At 37.5% G+C, this 22,504-nt stretch overlaps 1 protein-coding gene across 5 annotated transcripts in view; it reads left to right on the top strand.

Moving 5' to 3' along the window:
• The window catches only part of GPHN (gephyrin), a 618,453-nt gene that overhangs the window by 231,605 nt on the left and 364,344 nt on the right, over nucleotides 1-22,504 (top strand). Inside the window, exon 1 of one of the 5 annotated variants that reach the window (XM_082854449.1) lies at nucleotides 21,463-21,620. The exons of the other annotated variants lie outside the window; for them this stretch is intronic. The gene's annotated coding sequence lies outside the window, so the exon portion shown is untranslated. Of the gene's footprint in view, nucleotides 1-21,462; nucleotides 21,621-22,504 lie in introns of those variants that run through there. 5 annotated transcript variants of the gene reach the window in all.

The following is a 22,504-nucleotide window of genomic DNA, read 5'->3' as shown; positions in this document are numbered from 1 at the left end:
AATGGATTGGAAGGAGGTATAGGGGCAGAATACTTAGGATGCTCTATACCAATCTAGATGAATGATGATAAAGGCAAGGCTCATGTCTTTCCAACAGTAATGGAAAATATGGGAGGTACATCACAGTGGTTAATAAAACAGACTCTGTATCTTAATTGGATTGTGACCATGCCTGTATCTTAACCATTCTGTGTTTTCCTAAAAATATGGATAGAACAAACCAGCCTTTGTTGGATTACAAAACCTGCTGTTGTTATTTTGAGGATGAAATGTTTATAAAGTACTTAGCACAGTGCCTGGTACATAGCACACAGTAAATGGCACCTATGTGATATGATCCAAGTAGACTTGAGAAGTGAGGAGTAGAAATAGACTGATTCAGGTTTTTAGCTTAGACAATGTCATGGAAGATAGTGCCAGTCCCTGAGGTCAGGAATTAAAAGGAAAAAATCATATTTGGGAGGACTAATGAATGTTGGGGGTCTTTAAGGCATATAGGTAAGAATCTAAAACTGGGAATTTATTCACTTCCCAATGCAATTAATTTAGTGTTTTTGTCTGGTTTGTTCAGTGTTGATGATTTTCATCTCTCTTCTTTTCTGGTACTATTCACTTAATTGAGAGCACCTTTTTCTATGTTATATTCTCCTCAGGATAAGGGCATCCCAGAGGAATGATGAAAAAAAGTATTTATTTAAAATATTAGAAATATTATATTGCTGTAAGTTTTCTCTCTACCGTATTTCTGATCATTTAGTCCCTTAAGGGGGAAAAAAAAACAGACCTTGCATTACCATTGTGCAATGTAATTTTCCTTTCAATATCAGAACAATCTGATCTGGTAAAATGAGTTGTTCTTGGCTCTCTTTGAAAAGATAGTTTAAGCCTACCTCTCTTCTATTTTTTCGCTGCCTATAGATAGATCAGAGTTTTATTGTTCCTCTTACTAATTATTATTAATATCTTTACACAGAGGTCTTGGCAAAAATTCCATCCAAATACTATATTTAACCTTACTAAAATGAATTTCCTCTGCTCTTCTTTACTAATAAACATATAAATTATATTGTAACATCTTAAAAATATTTTTTGCCACTGATATTCTTATTGAAAACTAAACCATAGTGATGGTTATTACTATTAAAGTTACTGAAAATCAGACCTTTTATATTCCACATATGGCTAAATATCAGTGAATAAAATTGTTTTGAGATAACTTTTGTTAAGGAGATTTTTAAATAGCATTAAATTAATTAAATAATAGGTGTTATCTATGCCCAATTATTTACCTAGCTATATTCAGCCTGGAATAAAATGTTCAAAGGAGAACCACATCATATACAAAACTTTGTCAGAGGCATATCATTGACGTTTGAAAGAAGGTGATGTAATTTAAAAAATTCTTTTATATCCTACTCATTATAAAATTTGAATATGAAGATGGATTCTCACACAAAATTTTGGTATATGCATAAGTCAGTAATAAATAATGTGGTTTAATCCATGGAAACAACCTAAATGTCCATCGACAGATGAATGGATAAAGATGTGGCACATGTATACAATGCAATATTACTCAGCCATAAAAGGAATGAAATTGAGTTATTTGTAATGAGGTGGATGGGCCTAGAGTCTGTCATACAGAGTGAAGTAAGTCAGAAAGAGAAAAACAAATACCGTATGCTAACACATATATATGGAGCCTGGAAAAATGGTACTGATGAACCTAGTGGTAGGGCAGGAATAAAGATGCAGACGTTGAGAACAGACTTGAGGACATGGGGGGGAAGGGGAGGCTGGGGTGTAGTGAGAGAGTAGCATTGACATATATACACTACTAAATGTAAAATAGATAGCTAGTAGGAAGCTGCTGCATAGCACAGGGAGATCACCTCCATGCTTTGTGACCTCCTAGAGGGCTGGAATAGGGAGGGTGAGAGGGAGGCTCAAGAGGGAGGGGATATGGGGATATATGTATGCATATAGCTGATTCACTTTGTTGTACAGCAGAAACTAACACAACATTGTAAAGCAATTATACTCCAGTAGAGATGTATTAAAATGAAAATGAAACAAAATAAATCTCTTCTGCATTTAGGTTGCAAATTAAACCAAAATTTCAAATACTTAAAAAAAATGTGCTTTGACCAAGTATCTTTGCTTTCTTAATAGTTTTATATTGTGTGTGTATGTGCATCCATGCACATACAAACAGGCACTTATTTTTTAAGTTCCTGTTGTGTACCCAGAATTATAGTAGATGTTTTTCATGTCCTTGCTTACCTTACTCCTCTTAACAGTGGTCCAGCTTTCAAAGAATTTCACTAACTTGCCTATGGATATAAAGCTAGCAAATCGACTAGAACTGAAACAGGCACCCAGGTCTGTCTTGCCTCCAAGCCTGTTCCCTTTCTATTACCTTTTCTTCTACCCCAATGGCTCACAGTTAGAAAACTTATAAAGGTAAATAGTGTTGTTTATAGATGTGAAAAACTAAAAGCAGCAAAAATATTTATCCATAGGGTTTTTAAATTAAAATATATAGACTATTTTATGTAGATTTAAAAATCATTTTCGTGAACTTACTAATGATATGTTGTCAAACTGAAAAATCAAGTTAATAGCACAGGTATGTGTGTTTATATATGGAAATTTGTATAGAAGGATGATTAGCAAGTTTTAAATGGGTTATCTCTGGTAAAATGTTGGTGATTTTCAATTCTTTATATTTCTTTATTTTGATTGAATTATTTTTGTCTTTTTTTCAGTAAGCATGTATGTTTAGAATCATGAAAATCACTAAGACTGTTCTCATTTGGCACCCAAAAATTAAAAGTGGTACAAAAATAGGAACAGGTTAAAATACAAAACATTTATTTTTTTCACCAACGGTCATTTCTAGAACCTAGTTTGTAATTGTATAACAGATGATACGTGTAATCAAACTTCTCTCACATAGCCATTTCTTTTTTTTTCATATTGCCTATTCTACAGCAGTGAGTAGAATGACTTTAAATGCCAGACCCATAGAGGTGGCATTAAATTTTACTGATAAATAAAATAATAAGCATTTAAACTGCTTTGAGAGGAAGCTCTATTCCAGTATAGCATAGTAGTTCCTATTAGAAGCCCCCTATTAGAAGCCCCTGTTGTTTTCATAAATAACAATTATAAAGTCTGGACCAAAAAACCCCCATAACTACCTGAAAGCACTGGAGAGTGACCAAGAGCAAGTAGATTCTGACATTTGGAAGAAGGCACTAGTTGAGTATTCCATTTTTATAACACTTAACCCCAGAATAGGCCCCAGTTTGGCCTAGCTGGCAGCTGAAATCTGTAGGCTTACTGGCTGGAAAAACAGAGTTTGGGCAGCCACAGCTGCTTTAAAGTGATGGGGGTACTACATCACACTGGTCAGAATGGCCATCCTTAAAATCTACAAATAACAAATGCTGGAGAGGGTGTGGAGAAAAGGGAACCCAGCTACACTGTTGGTCGGAATGTAAATTGGTGTAGCCACTGTGGAAAACAGCATGGCGGATCCTCAAAAACTAAAAATAGAGTTGCCGTATGATCCAGTAATCCCACTACTGAGCGTATATCCAGACAAAACTACACTTCAAAGAGATACGTGCACCCTTATGTTCATAGCAGCACTATTCACAAGCCAAGACATGGAAACAACCTAAATGTCCTTTGACAGATGAATGGATAAAGAAGATGATGTACATATACACAGTGGAATACTACTCAACCATAAAAAGAATGAGATAACGCTATTTGCAGCATTACATGGATGAACCTAGAGATTATCATACTAAGTAACGTCAGTCAGAAAGAGAAAAACAAATACCATATGACATCAATTATATGTGGAACCTAAAATATGATACAAATGAACTTATTTACAAAACAGAAACAGACTCACTGATATAGAAAACAAACTTATGATTACTAAAAGGGAAAGAGGGTGGGGGAGGGATAAATTCGGAGTTTGGGATTAGCAGATACAAACTACTGTATATAAAATAAACCACAAGGTCCTACTGTATAGCACAGGGAACTATATTTAATATCATGTAATAAACCATAATGGAAAAGAATATAAAAAGAAAAGTGAGTGGGGAAATCCTGGAAAAGATAGAGCCAAAGAGAGGTGCCTCAAATTCTGTAAAAAAGCTCCCTAGATCTCTGGCTGACATCTGAACCATTAGTAAACTATTGTCAGCACAGCTAAGGCTAAAGGAATTGAATTAAATTTTGGATTGCCGTCCACTGCAGAACAGACAGTTTTCAGTTAGGTCTACCCAAGTCATCTGCTTCTTGAAATAGAAATCCACGTTCTTCAGAATAATATAACAAAATTTAGTATCTCTTCAACATATCATTCAATCATGTACAGGATGCAATCCAAAATTATTTAACATACAAAGAAATAAAAAAATGTGACCCATTTTCAAGAGGGCAATCAACTGATATTAACCCCAAGATGACCCAGCTATTGGCATTAACAGACAAAGATTGTTAAAGCAGCTACTATATCTAGGCTCAGTGATTAAAGAAAACATGCTTGTAATTAATGAAGAGACATGAAATCTTAGCCCTAAAATAGAGACTATTAAAAAGAACCAAATGAAAATTTTAGAACTGAAAAATACAATAGCTAAAAAGTGTTTTGAGAGTATCTTTTTATCTTTAATTCAGGGTCTCACATGAGCTAATTTAAGAATGATGGCAATAAGACCATGTAATAAATGCATAGAGTTATTAAATAAAACTTTACAGCATGTTGGATTCACTTTCAAACCAACAGAATTCATGCCTAGTTATTTGTGTTTGGAAAGTTTTGGTATTGTTTGTTAGTGGAACTGTACTGTGGAAATGTAGAATAAAAGGAAAACTGGAAAATATTCACAGTTTTTACTCTGAAAAATCATCTTTGGGTATGAGACAGAGATCATGCTAAAGGTAACACACTGTTTTACCTTGGCAAATTTCTTATGTAATATAGCATATCTATTTAGAATTAATAGTGGATAGTAGAACAGCTAGTGTTAGAGCGTCAAGCTCCCACCCCTCCACAGAAACACTATAAAACAAGCAGAAACTTATTGGAGAGGATCAAGATGGTGGAGTAGGAGGATGTGGAGCCCACCTCCACCCACAGACACATCAAAAGTACACCTACATGTGAAAGAATTCTCATAGAAAACCAACTGGAAACTAGCAGAAGATCTCTTATACAATGAAAGCTTCAAGAAAGATAGCCATGTAAATGGGTAGGATGGGGGAAAAAAGGGATCAGGATGGGATCATCGCCACTGGGAGGGATCTGTGATGGAGGGAAGGCCCACGTGGGCAGCCCCTTGCCCTGGGGAGCCCCATTGCCTGCTGGGATGACTGCCAGGATACACAGAGGAGCTGATGGGGCCAGGACTCTGCTTGCAAGGAGTGAGCTCATGCTGGCTTGATAGCAATCAGGATAGAGAGAGATCTACACTGACAGCTGCCATCTTGCTACGCTTCCTAGCCCAAAACCTGCACCAGCCAGGGTTACTAGTATGCACAGAGGCTAGGTACTGAATCTCAGAGGGAAGGGCCCTGGGAGAGGACTCAGTCTAGGTGCATGGAGACAGCCTGGAGGCCTTGGGGGCATAGTCCAGACCAAATCTCAGAGCCTATTGTCAGTGTGTGCACAGGGACAGACTACAGGTCCTGAATCAGAGCCATGGTTAACACTCAGGTGGGTGGGTGCGGGTTAAGCAACCACAGAGTTTGTTGGTGCACACACCAGGTGGCACCACAGAAATTCACGTCTCGGGTTGACAGCCTCTGGGGAGGAGTACACAAGTGGTTAATTTTCCAGCAGGAGCACACCAGTTCTGCTCATCCTACACCAGTACTTGGAGCCAGATCTGGGGTGACAGGTCTTGGGAGAGGCCTGCCACAGAAGCAACCCAGGTCCCAGGCCACAGCATACCAACTCAGTTCCTGCAGTGACAGCACCCTGGCCCCCAGCACCAGCCTAGCACCAGGTCTGGGATGAACACAACAGAGAAAGGGATGCAACCTTGGGCTGCTTCTAGGCAAAACCACAGATGCCTGCACGGGCAGCAGATAGGTTTGCTGTGACCACATGGGCCTCACTTGCTTCAGCACTCACCTCCTTTGGGACAAATCATGCACTTAAAGGCAGTGGAACCTTATAAAACCCAACCCTCAGGAGTTCTACTCCAACTGGGAAGCAGACCCTGCCCTCCACAGGGCTGTGAGCAGAGAGGAGGCCCCACCTAACATCCAGTGCAGGCTCTGAAAACCATAACACCAATCACACCCTCTATCAAGGGAATAATGGCAAGCACACTCTGAGGAAAAACGTGGCTGGCATCCATACCAAAAACACCCCTTGCATCAAAAATATTGGACTCACACAGTCTACACAGGGACGCTCCCATATAAAAACACCCCTTCAAGATCACAGTAGATAACTGTTTTTCCTAAATTCATAGAGACAGAGAAAGTTAAGTAAAATGAAAAAGCAGCGGAATTAATCCCAATTAAAACAAGAGAAATCCCCTGAAAGAACAAATAATGAAATGTCTCACCAGTCTACAAGACCCCGAGTTCAAAAAGGAGGTAATAAAAATACTAAAGAAATTAAGAAAGATTATCAATAGAAATGCAGGTTATTATAACAAGGAACTAGAAACTATAAAGAGGAACCAATCAAAATTAGAAAACTCAATTGCCAAAATAAAAACCAATCTAGAAGCACTGAATAACAGAAAAATAACACAGAAGAACAAATAAGTGATCTGGAAGATAGAATAATGGAAATCATCCAATCAGAACAGCAGCTAGAAACATGAAAAAAAAATTAACATGTGAGATCTATGGGATAATATAAAGTGTGACACCCTACCCATGATAGGGGTTCCAAAAGGTGAAGGGGGGATTAAAAATGTATTTGAGGGCTTCCCTGGTGGTGCAGTGGTTGAGAGTCTGCCAGCCGATGCAGGGGACATGGGTTCATGCCCCGGTCCGGGAAGATCACACACGCTGCAGAGTGACTGGGCCCGTGAGCCATGGCCGCTGAGCCTGCGCGTCCGGAGCCTGTGCTCCGCAACGGGAGAGGCCGCAACAGTGAGAGGCCCGCGTACCGCAAAAAAAAAAAAAAAAAGTATTTGAAGAAATTATGGCTGAAAACTTCCCAAACCTAAAGAAGGAAACAGATGTCCAGGTACAGGAAGCACAGAGGATACCAAACAAGATGAATCCAGACAAACCCACACCAAGACATCATAATTAAAATGGCAAAAGTTAAAGAGAGGATTCTAAAGGCAGCAAGAAAAAAACAAAGAGTCAATTACAAAGGAACTCCCATAAGGCTATCAGTTGATTTTTCTGCAGAAACTTTGCAGGGCAGAAGGGAATGACATGATATATTCAAAGTCCTGAAAGGGAAAAGCCTGCAGCCTAAGATAATCTGCCCAACAGATTATCATTTATAATAGAAGGAGAGGTCAAGAATTTCTCAGACAAGATCATTCTTTAACACCATTCTCAAAAATAAGCTCAAAATGGATTAAAGACCTAAATGTGAGACCAGACACTGTAAAACTCCTAGAGGAAAGCATAGGCAAAGCACTCTTTGACATAAATCACAGGAATATCTTTTTCGATCCTTCTCCCATAATAACGGAAATAAAAACAAAAGGAAACAAGTAGGACCTAATTAAACTCAAAAGCTTTTGCACAGCAAAGAAAACCATAAACAAAACGAAAAGACAAACGACAGATTAAGAGAAAATATTTGCAAATGATGTGACCAATAAGAGATTGGTCTCCAAAGTTTACAAACAGCTTTTGAGACTTAATATCATCAAACAACCCAATCAAAAAATGGGCAGAAGACATAAATAGACATTTCTCCAAAGACATACAGCTGGCCAAGAGGCACATGAAAAGATGTTCAGCATCACTAATTAATAGAGAAATGCAAATCAAAATTACAATGAGATATCACCTCACACCAGTCAAAATGGCTATCATCAAAAAGTCTACAAACAATAAATGCTGGAGAAGGTGTGGAGAGAAGGGAACCCTCCTACACTGTTGCTGGGAATGTAAATTGGTACAGCTACTATGGAGAACAGTATGGAGGTTCCTTTAAAAAATAAAAATAGAGGTACCATATGACTTTGTAATCCCACTCCTGGGCATTTATCCAGAGAAAAGCATGATCTGAAAGGATACATGCACCCCAATGTTCATTGCAGCACTATTCACAATAGCCAGGACATGGAAGCAACCTAAATATATCGACAGAGGAATGGATAAAGAAGATGTGGTACATATATACAATGGAATATTACTCAGCCATTAAAAAGAATGAAATAATGCCATTTGCAGCAACATGGATGGACCTAGAGATTGTCATACTGAGTGAAGTAAGTCATACAGAGAAAGAGAAATATCCTATGATACCCCTTATATAAGGAATCTAAAAAGAAATGGTACAAATGAACCTATTTACAGAACAGAAACAGACTCACAGACTTAGAGAAGGAACTTATGGTTATGGGAGGGGGGAAGGATGAGGGGAAGGGATCATTAGGGAGCTTGGGATTGACATGTACACACTGTTACATTTAAAATGGATAACCAACAAGGACTTACTGTGTAGCACAGGGAGCTCCGTTTAATGTTATGTGGCAGCCTGGGTGGAAGAGGAGTTTGGGGGGAGAATGGATACATGTATATGTATTGCTGAGTTCCTTTGCTATGCACCTGAAACTATTACAACATTGTTAATTGGCTATACTCCAATATAAAATAAAAAGTTTAAAAAAAAATTTCTCAGACAAACGAAAACTAAAAGAAGACAGCAATAGTAAATGTACCCTAAAAGAAATATTGAAAGGTCTTCTCTAAATAGAGAAGCATGAATCTCTAGGAAAGGGAATATCACAATAGGAAAGGCAAATTTATAAAAAGAATTGACGATCACTTAAATAAGCTAGTACAGAGCAACAACAATAAAAAAGCTAATCGAAAAATGAACAGAAGAGCTAAATAGACCTTTCTCCAAAGAAGACATACACATGGCCAAGAGACACATGAAGAGATGCTTAGCATTGCTTATTAGAGAAATGCAAGTGAAAACCATGAGATACCACTTCACTCTAGTCAGAATGGCTATCATCAAATAATATATGCTGGAGAGGGTGTGGAGACAAGGGAACCCTCATACACTGTTGGTATGAAAGTAAATTGGTGCAGCCACTATGGAAAAAAGTATGAAGTTTCCTTAAAAACTAAAAATAGAGCTTCCATATATAATCCACCAATTCCACTCCTGGGCATATATCCAGAAAAGTTGGAAACTCTAATTCAAAAATCTGTATGCACTCCAATGTTTATAGCAGCATTATTTACAATAGCCAAGACATGGAAACCACCCAGGTGTCCATCAACAGACAATTGGTTTAAGGTGATGTGGTATATATATATACACAGTGGAATATTAATTAGCTATAAAAATGAATGAAGTATTGCCATTTGCAGCAAAATAGATGGACCTAGAGAATATCATACTCGGACAAGTAAGACAGAGATAAACAAATATTACATGATTTCACTTACATGTGGAATTTTAAAAATAATACAAATGAATAAATATAGAAAACAGGAACATATTCACAGACATAGAAAACAAACTTATGGTTACCAAAGGGGAAAGGGAGGGGGAAGAGGGATAAATTAGGAGTATGGTATTAATAGATACAAACTACTAAACATAAAATAGGTAAGCAACAAAGATTTACTGCACAGGGAACTGTATTCAATATCTTGTAATAAAGTATAATGGAAAATAATCTGAAAAAAGTGTATATAACTGAGTCACTTTGCTATATACCTGAAACTAACAGAATATTGTAAATCATCTATACTTCAATTAAAAGAATAGAATTATTCCTCTTAAAAAACAAAAACAGGGCATTCTCTGGCGGTCCAGTGGTTAAGACTTCACCTTCCAATGCAGGGAGTGCAGGTTCGATGCCTGGTCGGGGAGCGAAGATCCCATGTGCCTCACTGCCAAAAAAACAAAACATAAAACAGAAGCAATATTGTAACAAATTCAATAAAGACTTTAAAAATGGTCCACATCAAAAAAAATCTTTAAAATAACAAAGAATCAAGAGAAACAAGCAACAACTGTTAGCATCAACTTTTTCAGAGCTCTATTTCAGAAAATAGTCAAAGGTTTATAGCAGCCAAGCAAACACTGAATCAATAATTTTGATTTGTTTGGGGTGATGAAAAAGTTTTGAAAAGAGATAGTCATGATAGTTGCACTGCATTGTAAATGAAATTAATGCCACTGTGTCACTGAATTGTGCACTTAAAAATGGTTAAGATGGCAGGGTTTATTATATAAATATTTCATCACAATAAAAAACTTTTTGAAAAGAAAAGTAGAGTTATGTGTTGGTAATTTGCTACAACATGTGTGAGTCTTAAAAACACTATGGTAAGTAAAAGAAGCCAGTCACAAAAGACCACATGTTGTATGACTCCAATTGTGTGAATGTCTAGAATAGGCAAATCCGTAGAGACAGAAAGTAAATTTGTGGTTGCTTGGGCCCTCCCAGTCTGAGAAGTAGTGACTGCTAATGTTTGCCAGGTTTCTTTTTGGAGTGTTGGTAAATTCTAAAATTATATTATGGTAATGGTTGCACAACCTTTTGAATTTATTAACAACCAATGAACTGTATACTTTAAATATACAGCTTTATGATATGTGAACTGTATCTCAATAAAGCTCTTTAAAAAAAAAAGATTATGAGCTCACACAAATAAAGTTTCTTAAGTAAGCCTAATCCATGGGATGGGCTAAATAGTGAGAAAATGTAAAAGTATTGGTAAGTAATAATAGACCTTAAATATAATAGACCCTAATATAGACCTTAAGTGTGTATAATTAGTTTTACCATTCCTGGTCTTAGTGTATTTGAAGCAGATCAGGATGAACTGGGATTAGGAAATAAGAAGACAGCCAAGAAATACTAAATTATGTAATCTGGATGCATATTCACCTTTACACTGTTTACTAAGTGATATATCATTACTGCCTGAATGTGTGTGAATATTGTGTGACCTGCTAGAGCTGTTATATTTAATTTTTTGGAGGTTATGGATACCTTGACCCTTGTCTCTCCAGAAGATCCTCATAGGTATATACTTTTGGATGTGATTTTACAAGAAATGTAAATCATGGACCATGGTAAGAACATAGAGCCTTATTACTCTAATGAAATAGCCTGAGTTGGATAAAAGATTTAGGAGTTCTTGAGCGAGAAAGTTGATATAAAGAATTAGACACAGAGAGAGAAAGAATGTAAGACAAGAAAAGAGCCCTCTGAAACCATGGTAAAAATGGGTAAAGAGCTGGGAATCTATAGAGACCAGAGTTTTATTACTACCATCTACCAGTACTAATTAAACAAATCTCTTACTATAGAAGAACAAAATACATTGGTAAAACATATGAATAGGGGATAATGAATGGAAAGAGTACCAGTAGTGATAACAAAAATAAAACCATATTCTAATAAACATCTATGTTTGCTTTCTTAGCATCCCAGCTGTTCATTCTAATATTATTTTCCATTACCTCATTGAAGTATGGAAAGTATACTCTTCAGGAAAAAAAAATTAGAAAAATAAAACAAATATGTTTGTTCTATAAACAAACAATAGAACAATCTTTTTTGTTCTATAAAGATTTTAATCATTAAAAAAATTAGCTTCCCTGAAGCAAGAGTTTATATTGACTGTTTTCCATTGAGATTCAAGACTCTTAAGGCTAAAGGTCGAAGAAGAAGATGCCATCATCCCCTTTTCTCTTAGATCTTGTTATATCTTTAGTATGTAAACAAATCCACACATATATTGTTATTCCAAATGTTCAACCTTGGAAGCAGCATTTTTCTATATTTCTATTGGCTACATTGATTCTGTATTCTGGAATCTTACTGAACTTTGATTGTTATCAGGCTAGTCATATAAATATCTCATAAATTTAGTGTGATATCTCTATAAAATGGGATAAATATTCTTGCAGTTATCTCATGGGATGAGCAGATTTGTCCTTACCTTGCGGAGTTCTTTAGCAGTGGGCCACAATATACCACCCTAGACCTAGAAATCTAAATGTATCTATAGTAGAAAAGGAATGATGGTACAAGTAACACACACACACAAATTGAGCAAAGTGTAAATACTGTAGCAGTGTGTTCTATGTGTGAATGTTTCTCAGTTGTTTTTAACAACTTTGGGGACCTAGTATACTAATGTGATAAATGGTTCTCTCTCCTCTTTCCAAAGCCCTGTTAGTTCTGATTGAAATATATTGAATACCTAATGTTGAATTGCTCTCAAACTATTGGTCATATGTCTGTTTTGTCTTGTTCTGTTTTTTACTCTGTTGAGGTATAGTTGCTTCATCATGTTGTGCTAGTTTCTGCTGTACAGAGAAGTGAATCAGCCATATGTATACACATATCCCCTCCCTTCTGGATTTCCCTCCCATCTAGGTCACCAAAGAGCATTGAGTAGAGTTCCTTGCACTATACAGCAGGCTCTCAGTAGTTACTCTGTTCCATACATAGCAGTGTATACATGTCAATCACAACCTCCCAGTTCATCTCACACCCCCTCCCCCCTGCTTCCCCCTTTTGGTGTCCATACGTTTGTTCTCTATGTCTGTGTGTCTATTTCTGTTTTGCAAATAAGTTCATCTGTACCATTTTTCTAGATTCAACATATATGTGTTAATATACAATATTTGTTTTTCTCTTTGACTTACTCCAGTCTGTATGATAGTCTCTAGGTCCATCCGCGTCTCTACAAATGACCCAATTTCGTTCCTTTTAATAGCTGAGTAATATTCCATTGTGTATATGTACCACATTTTCTTTATCCATTCATCTGTCGATGGCCATTTAAGTTGCTTCCATGTCCTTGCTATTGTAAATAGTGCTGTAGTGAACATTGGGCTTCATGTGTCTTTTTTAATTATGGTTTTCTCAGGTATATGCCCAGTAGTGGGATTGCTGGGTCATATGGTAGTCCTAGTTTTAGCTTTTTAAGGAACCTCCATACTGTTCTCCATAGTGGCTGTATCAGTTTACATTCCCACCAACAGTGCAAGAGCATTCCCTTTTCTCCACACCCTCTCCAGCATTTGTTGTTTGTAGATTTTCTGATGATGCCTGTTCTAACCGGTGTGAGGTGATACCTCACTGTAGTTTTGATTTGCATTTCTCTAATAATTAGTGATGTTGAGTATCTTTTTATGTGCCTCTTGGCCATCTGTGTGTCTTCTTAGAGAAATGTCTATTTGGGTCTCCCGCCCATTTTTTGATTGTTTTTCTGATATTGAGGTCAATGAGCTGTTTGTATATTTGAGAGATTATTCCCTTGTCAGTTGCTTCGTTTGCAAATATTGTCTCTCATTCTGAGGGCCGTCTTTTTATTTTGTTTATGGTTTCCTTTGCTATGCAAAAGCTTTTAAGTGGGGGAGACCTTCAAAATGGTGGAGGAGTAAGACGTGGAGATCACCTTCCTCCCCACAGATACATGAGAAATAAATCTACATGTGGAACAACTACAGAACACCTACTGAACGTTGGCAGAAGACCTCAGACTTCCGCAAAGGCAAGAAACTCCCCACATACCTGGATAGGGCAAATGAAAAAAGAAAAAACAGAGACAAAAGAATAGGGATGGGACGTGCACCTCTGGGAGGGAGCTGTGAAGGAGGAAAAGTTTCCACACACTAGGAAAGCCCTTCACTGGTGAACACGGCTGATGGGCAGGGGGGAAGCTTTAGAGCCACGGAGGAGAGCACAGCAACAGTGGTGCAGAGGGGAAAGCAGAGAGATTCCCGCACAGAGGATTGGTGCCGACAAGCACCCACCAGCCTGAGAGGCTTGTCTGCTCACCCGCTGGGGTGGGTGGGGGCTGGGAGCTGAGGCTCAGGCTTCAGCGGTCAGATCCCAGGGAGAGGACTGTGGTTGGCTGTGTGAACACAGCCTGAAGGGGTCTGGTGCACCACAGCTAGATGGGAGGGAGTCTGGGAAAAAGTCTGGAACTGCCTAAGAGGCAAGAGACCATTGTTTCGGAGAGCGCAAGGAGAGGGTATTCAGAGCACCACCTAAATGAGCTCCAGAGACAGGCATGAGCCCTGGCTATCAGCTCGGACACCAGAGACGGGCATGAAATGCTAAGGCTGCTGCTGCCGCCACCAGTAAGCCTGTGTGCAAGCACAGGTCACTATCCATACCTCCCTTCCTGGGAGCCTGTGCAGCCCGCCACTGCCAGGGTCCCGGGATCCAGGGACAACTTCCCTGGGAGAATGCATGGTGTGCCTCAGGCTGGTGCAACGTCACACCGCCGTCTGCCGCCGCAGGCTCACCCCTCATTCCATACCCCTCCCTCTCCCCGACCTGAGTGAGCCAGAGCCCCCTAATCAGCTGCTACTTTAACCCCATCCTCTCTGAGCGAAGAACAGACGCGCTCAGGCTACCTACATGCAGAGGCGGGGCTAAATCCAAAACTGAACCCCAGGGCCTGTGCGAACAAATAAGAGAAAGGGAGATTTCTCTCAGCAGCCTCAGGAGCAGTGGATTAAATCTCCACAATCAAATTGATGTACCTGGCATCTCTGGAATACCTGAACAGATGAGGAATCATTCCAAAATTGATGCAGTGGACTTTGGGAACAGCTGTAGTCTTGGGGTTTGCTTTTTGCGTCTAATGTGTTTCTGGTTTTATGTTTATCTTAGTTTAGTACTTAGAGTTTCTTATCATCAGTAGATTTGTTTACTCCTATGGTTGCTCTCTTCCTTTTTTTAAAAAAATACATATGTTTTTCTTTCTCTTTTTGTGAGTGTGTATATATATGTATGCTTCTTTGTGTGATTTTATCTGTATAGCTTTGCTTTTACCATTTGTCCTAAGGTCTATCTGTCCATTTTTTTTGTTTGTTCGTTTTTTTGCTATAGTTTTCAGCGCTTGTTATCATTGGTGGATTTATTTTATGGTTTGGTTCCTCTCTTCTTTCTTTCATTCTTTTTTTTCATTTTTTAATAACTTTAATTATTTTATTTTTAATAATTTTTTAATATTAATAACTTTATTTTATTTTCATTTCTTTTTTCTTTCCATTTTTCTCCCTTTTCTTCTGAGCCGTGTGACTGACAGGGTCTTGGCGCTCTGGGCGGGTGTCAGGCCTGTGCCTCTGAGGTAGGAGATCCGAGTTCAGGACATTGGTCCACCAGAGACCTCCCGGCTCCACATAATATCAAACGGCGAAAGTTCTCCCAGAGATCTCCATCTCAATGCAAAGACCCAGCTCCACTTAATGACTAGCAAGCTACAGTGCTGGACACTCTATGCCAAATAACTAACAAGACAGGAACACAACCCCCACCCATTAGCAGAGAGACTGCCTAAACTCATATTAAGGTCACAGACACCTCAAGACACACACCTGGACGCAGCCCTGCCCACAAGAAAGACAAGATCCAGCCTCATCCACCAGAACACAGGCACCAGTCCCCTCCACCAGGAGGTCTCCACAACACACTGAACCAACCTTAGCTACGGGGGGCAGACACCAAAAACAACGGGAACTACGAACCAGGAGCCTGAGAAAAGGAGACCCCAGACACAGTAAGTTAAGCAAAATGAGAAGACAGAGAAACACAAAACAGATGAAGGAGCAAGGCAAAAACCCACCAGACCAAACAAATGAAGAGGAAATAGGCAGTCTACCTGAAATAGAATTCAGAGTAATAATAGAAAAGATGATCCAAACTCTTGGAAATAGAATGGAGAAAATACAAGAAACATTTACCAAGGACCTAGAAGAACTAAAGAGCAAACAAACCATGATGACTAACACAATAAATGAAATTAAAAATTCTCTAGAAGGAATCAGTAGCAGAATAACTGAGACAGAAAAACAGATAAGTGACCTGGAAGATAAAATAATGGAAATAACTACCACAGAACAGAATAAAGAAAAAGAATGAAAAGAAGTGAGGATAGTCTCAGAGACCTCTGGCACAACATTAAATGTACCAACATTGGAATTATAGGGGTCCCAGAAGAAGAAGAGAAAAAGAAAGCGTCTGAGAAAATATTTGAAGAGATTATAGTTGAAAACTTCCCTAATATGAGAAAGGAAATAATCAAGTCCAGGAAGCACAGAGAGTCCCATACAGGATAAATGCAAGGAGAAAAGCACCAAGACACATATTAATCAAACTATGGAAAATTAAATACAAAGGAAAAATATTAAAAGCAGCAAGGGAAAAACAACAAATAACATACAAGGGAATCCCCATAAGGGTAACAGTTGATCTTTCTGCAGAAACTGTGCAAGCCAGAAGGGAGTGGCAGGACATATTTAAAGTGATGAAAGGGAGAAACCTACAACGAAGATTACTCTACCCAGCAAAGATCTCATTCAGATTCGACGGAGAAATTAAAACCTTTACAGACAAGGAAAAGCTAAGAGAATTCAGCACCACCAAACCAGCTTTAATACAAATGGTAAAGGAACTTCTCTAGGCTGGAAACACAAAAGAAGGAAAAAACCTACAATAACAAACCCAAAACAGTTAAGAAAATGGTAATAGGAACATACATATCGATAACTACCTTACATGTAAACGGATTAAATGCTCCAACCAAAAGACGTAGACTGGCTGAATGGATACAAAAACAAGACCCATACATACGCTGTCTACAAGAGACCCATTTCAGACCAAGGGACATATACAGACTGAAAGTGAGGGGATGGAAAAAGATATTCCATGAAAATGGAAATCAAAAGAAAGCTGGGGTAGCAATTCTCATATCAGACAAAATAGAGTTTAAAATAAAGATGATTACATGAGACAAAGAAGGACACTACATAATGATCAAGGGTTCAATCCAAGAAGAAGATATAACAATTGTAAATATTTATGCACCCAACATAGGAGCACCTCAATACATAAGGCAAATTGTTAACAGCCATAAAAGGGAAAATCGACAGTAACACAATCATAGTAGGGGACTTTAATACCCCACTTTCACCAATGGACAGATCATCCAAAATGAAAATAAATAAGGAAACACAAGCATTAAATGATACATTAAACAAGATGGACTTAATTGATATTTATAGGATATTCCATCCAAAAACAACAGAATACACTTTCTTCTCAAGTGCTCATGGAACATTCTCCAAAATAGATAATACCTTGGGACAAAAATCAAGCCTAGGTAAATTTAAGAAAATTGAAATCGTATCAAGTATCTTTTCCGACCACAGCACTTTGAGTCTAGATATCAATTACAGGAAAAAACCTATAAAAAGTACAAACCATGGAGACTAAACAATATACTACTAAATAACCAAGAGATCACTGAAGAAATCAAACAGGAAATCAAAAAATACCTAGAAACAAATGACAATGAAAACACCACAACCCAAAACCCATGGGATGCAGCAAAGCAATTCTAAGAGGGAAGTTTGTGGCAATACAATCCTACCTTAGGAACCAAGAAACATCTTAAATAAACAATCTAACCTTACACCTAAAACAATCAGAGAAAGAAGAACCAAAAAACCCCAAAGTTAGCAGAAGGAAAGCGGTCATAAAGATCAGATCAGAAATAAATGAAACAGAAATGAAGGAAACAATAGCAAAGATCAAGAAAACTAAAAGCTGGTTCCTTGAGAAGATAAACAAAATGATAAACCATTAGCCAGACTCATCAAGAAAAAAAGGGAGAAGACTCAACACAATTAGAAATGAAAAAGGAGAAGTAACAACTGACACTGCAGAAATACAAAGGATCATGAGAGATTACTATAACAACTATATGCCAATTAAATGGACAACATGGAAGAAATGGACAAATTCTTAGAAAAGCACAACCTTCCGAGACTGAACCAGGAAGAAATAGAAACTATAAACAGACCAATCACAAGCACTGAAATTGAAACTGTGATTAAAAATCTTCCAACAAACAGAAACCCAGGACCAGATGGCTTCACAGGCGGATTCTATCAAACATTTAGAGAAGACCTAACACCTATCCTTCTCAAACTCTTCAAAAATATAACAGAGGGAGGAACAGTCCCAAACTCATTCTACGAGGCCACCATCACCCTGATACCAAAACCAGGCAAAGATTTCACAAAAAAAAGAAAACTGCAGGCCAATATCACTGATGAACACAGATGCGAAAATCCTCAACAAATACTAACAAACAGTCCAACAGCACATGAAAATGATCATGCACCATGATCAAGTGCGGTTTATCCCAGGAATGCAAGGATTCTTCAATATACGCAAATCAATCGATGTGATACACTGTGTTAACAAATTGAAGGAGAAAAAACATATAATCATCTCAATAGATGCAGAAAAAGCTTTCGACAGAATTTAACACCAATTTATGATAAAAACCCTCCAGAAATTAGGCATAGAGGGAACTTACCTCAACATAATAAAGGCCATATGTGGCAAACCCACAGCCAACATTGTTCTCAATGGTGAAAAACTGAAACTGTTTCCTCTAAGATCAGAAACAAGAGAAGGTTGTCCACTCTCACCACTATTATTCAACATTGTTTTGGAAGTTTTAGACACAGCAATCAGAGAAGAAAAAGAAATAAAAGGAATCCAAATCGGAAAAGTAGAAGTAAAGCTGTCACTGTTTGCAGATGACATGATACTATACATAGAGAATCCTAAAGATGCTACCAGAAAACTACTAGAGCTAATCAATGAATTTGGTAAAGTAGCAGGATACAAAACTAATGCACAGAAATCTCTTGCATTCCTGTACACTAGTGATGAAAAATCTGAAAGGGAAATTAAGGGAACACTCCCATTTATCATTGTAACAAAAAGAATAAAATACCTAGGAATAAACCTACCTCAGGAGACAAAAGACCTGTATGCAGAAAACTGTAAGACACTGATTAAAGAAATTAAGGATGGTACAAACAGATGGAGAGATATACCATTTTCTTGGATTGGAAGAATCAACACTGTGAAAATGACTATACTATCCAAAGCAATCTACAGATTCAGTGCAATTCCTATCAATCTACCAATGGCATTTTTCACAGACTAGAACAAAATATTTCACAGTTTGTGTGGAAACACAAAAGACCGCAAATAGCCAATGCAATCTTAAGAAAGAAAAATGAAGCTAGAAGAATCAGGCTCCCTGACTTCAGACTCTACTACAAAGCTACAGTAATCAAGACAGTATGGTACTGGCACAAAACAGAAATATAGATCAATGGATCAGGATAGAAAGACCAGAGATAAACCCACGCACATATGGTCACCTTATTTTTGATAAAGGAGGCAAGAATATACAGTGGAGAAAAGACAGCCTCTTCAATAAGTGGTGCTGGGAAAACTGGGCAGCTACATGTAAAAGAATGAAATTAGAACACTCCCTAACACCATACACAAAAATAAATTCAAAATGGATTAAAGACCTAAACGTAAGGCCAGACACTATCAAACTCTTACAGGAAAACATAGGCAGAACAGTCTATGACATAAATCACAGCAAGATCCTTTTTGACCCACCTTCTAGAGAAATGGAAATAAAAACAAAAATAAACAAATGGGACGTAATGAAACTTAAAACCTTTTGCACAGCAAAGGAAACCATAAATAAGATGAAAAGACAACCCTCAGAATGGGAGAAAATATTTGTAAATGAAGCAACTGACAAAGCAGTAATCTCCAAAATATACAAGCAGCTCGTGCAGCACAGTATCAAAAAAACAAAAAATCCAATCCAAAAATGGGCAGAAGGCTAAATAGGCATTTACCCAGAGAAGTTATACAGATTGCCAACAAACATGAAAGTATTCTCAACATCTCTAATCATTGGAGAAATGCAAATCAAAACTACAGTGAGGTATCACCTCATACAGGTCAGAATGGCCACCATCAAAAATGTACAATCAATAACTTCTTGAGAGGATGTGGAGAAAAGGGAACCCTCTTGCACTGTTGGTGGGAATGTAAATTGATACAGCCACTGTGGAGAACATTGTGGAGGTTCCTTTAAAAACTAAAAGTAGAACTACCATACGACCCAGCAATCCCACTGCTGGGCATATACCCTGAGAAAATCATAAATCAAAAAGAGTCATGTACCACAATGTTCATTGCAGCTCTGTTTACAATAGCCAGGATACGGAAGCAAGCTAAGTCTCCTTCGACAGATGAATGGATAAAGAAGATGTGGCACATATATGCAATGGAATATTACTAAGCCATAAAAAGAAACGAAATTGAGTTATTTGTAGTGAGCTGGATGGACTTAGAGTATGTTATACAGAGTGAAGTCAGAAAGAGAAAAACATATACCATATGCTAACAGATATATATGGAATCTGAAAAAAATATATATATATATATATCTGGTTCTGAAGAACCTGGGACAGTACAGGAATAAATACGCAGACGTAGAGAATGGACTTGAGGACACGGGGTTGGGGAAGAGTAAGTTGGGATGAAGTGAGAGAGTGGCATGGACATATATACACTACCAAATATAAAATAGATAACTCGTGGGAAGCCGCCGCATAGCACAGGGAGATCAGCTCGGTGTTCTGTGACCACTTAGAGGGGTGGAATAGGGAAAATGGAAGGGAGACGCAAGAGGGAGGAGATATGGGGATATATGTATGTGTATAGCTGACTCACTTTGTTATAAAGCAGAAACTTACACACCATTGTAAATCAATTATGCTCCAATAAAGATGTTGAAAAAAAAAAGCTTTTAAGTTTCATTAGGTGTCATTTGTTTATTTTTGTTTTTATTTTCATTACTGTAGGAGGTGGGTCAAAAAAATCTTGCTGTGATTTATGTCAAAGAGTGTTCTTCCTATCTTTTCCTCCAAGAGTTTTATAGTGTCCAGTCTTACATCTAGGTCTTTTATCCATTTTGAGTTTATTTTTGTTTATTGTGTTAGAGAGAGGAAACTAGTCTTAGAATCCTAAGGGAAATTTTGGAGGGAAGCTTTTTTATTAGTTTGTTTTCCATATTTTAACCATTCTGTTTTCCTAGGTAGCAAATACTTGACTGATTGGAGAAAGCCTGAAATTGCATTTCTTATATTAGGTAGATTCCTAAGTTTTCCTGTTGGAGTCATCTTGAGATAATATGTTTGATTTCCTATTATTTATTTCAATGTCCTTTCAGAGTTCTAGTCAATCTTAGGAAAAGCTTTATGTCGGTAGCATCATCACAATTTATTCACGTAACCTATTATATAAAATCACTCAAGAGTACAGATATGCACAAGATATGGCTCTTAAGCTTAGTGAAGGCCTTAGGGAAAATAGGATGAAAAGGTCAAAAGACATATCTCTTAAATCCATTTAGGTCTATAAATCATTTGATTATTCTCTTTTGCAGTTTATCTTTTAAAAAATGTCATTTCGATTTTGACCTATCATAATTCATGCTAAGAAGATTACCATGAACCCTGAACTCTACTGATATCTTCTAAGGTAATTAACTTGTGGAGAAATTCCATACTTAGACAGTGTAACTCTTGACAGAAGTAATGTTGAAAAGTAACAAAAGTAATCATTTATTCAGCCCTTGCTATGTCTGAAGTATTCTGCCAAGTGCTTAACTTCCATCTGTGATATTCCATTTTTAGGAGCAAGTCCTTGGTATTCTGTGAAACAATTCAAGTTACTAATTCCTCATCGTAACAGTGTTCCCACACTATTGTGATAATTGAAGAATGTGGACCCGGGTTACCTTCTTTCAGAACAATACACTGGAGATGCCCAAGCACAAATTATTTATACTTGAATAATTAGGCATGTGATATAGTTGTATCTACTCATTTCTATTTCTTTCAGCAGTGAGAGGATTAATATACTGTTACCTAGTTAAGGTTGAGAAAATAATATTGATAAAAGACATTTAGTAGCACAAGAAAAGGATTATCATAAGTAATATTTATCTGCTGTCCACAACCATTTGACACAATCAGTGCAAGGTCTTACATTATGTTAATGAAGATCAACAATGGTTAGAACTCTAATCACTCACATTCTTTAAAATAAAGATATAAGTAGTACATACAGTATTGGAAAACTATATAGTGTTTGGTGTCTAAATGTATAGAAGTAAACTGAAATTGGTCCAGGGGTTAAGAATCAGACAACTTGAATAAAAGAACAGCCCTCACTTTCTTACAAGGGAGAAGGTACAATTAGCCTGAAATAGCACCTGGGTTGACATTTTTTGTGGGTGTAAGAGAATAACGAATGATGATTTGAAATGAAATAAATCTTAGTTTTGAAATATTCTCTACATAAGAGATGTTCTAAGGATTATGTAAACATGCATACATATATTTTTTTAATTAATTTATTTA

Source organism: Leucopleurus acutus (assembly GCF_964270905.1).
Source record: "Leucopleurus acutus genome assembly, chromosome: 1".
In the NCBI taxonomy this organism is placed as follows: Eukaryota; Metazoa; Chordata; class Mammalia; order Artiodactyla; family Delphinidae; genus Leucopleurus; species Leucopleurus acutus.
Note: the sequence above shows the minus strand (reverse complement) of the source record. Positions and strands in the feature narration are given on the sequence as shown.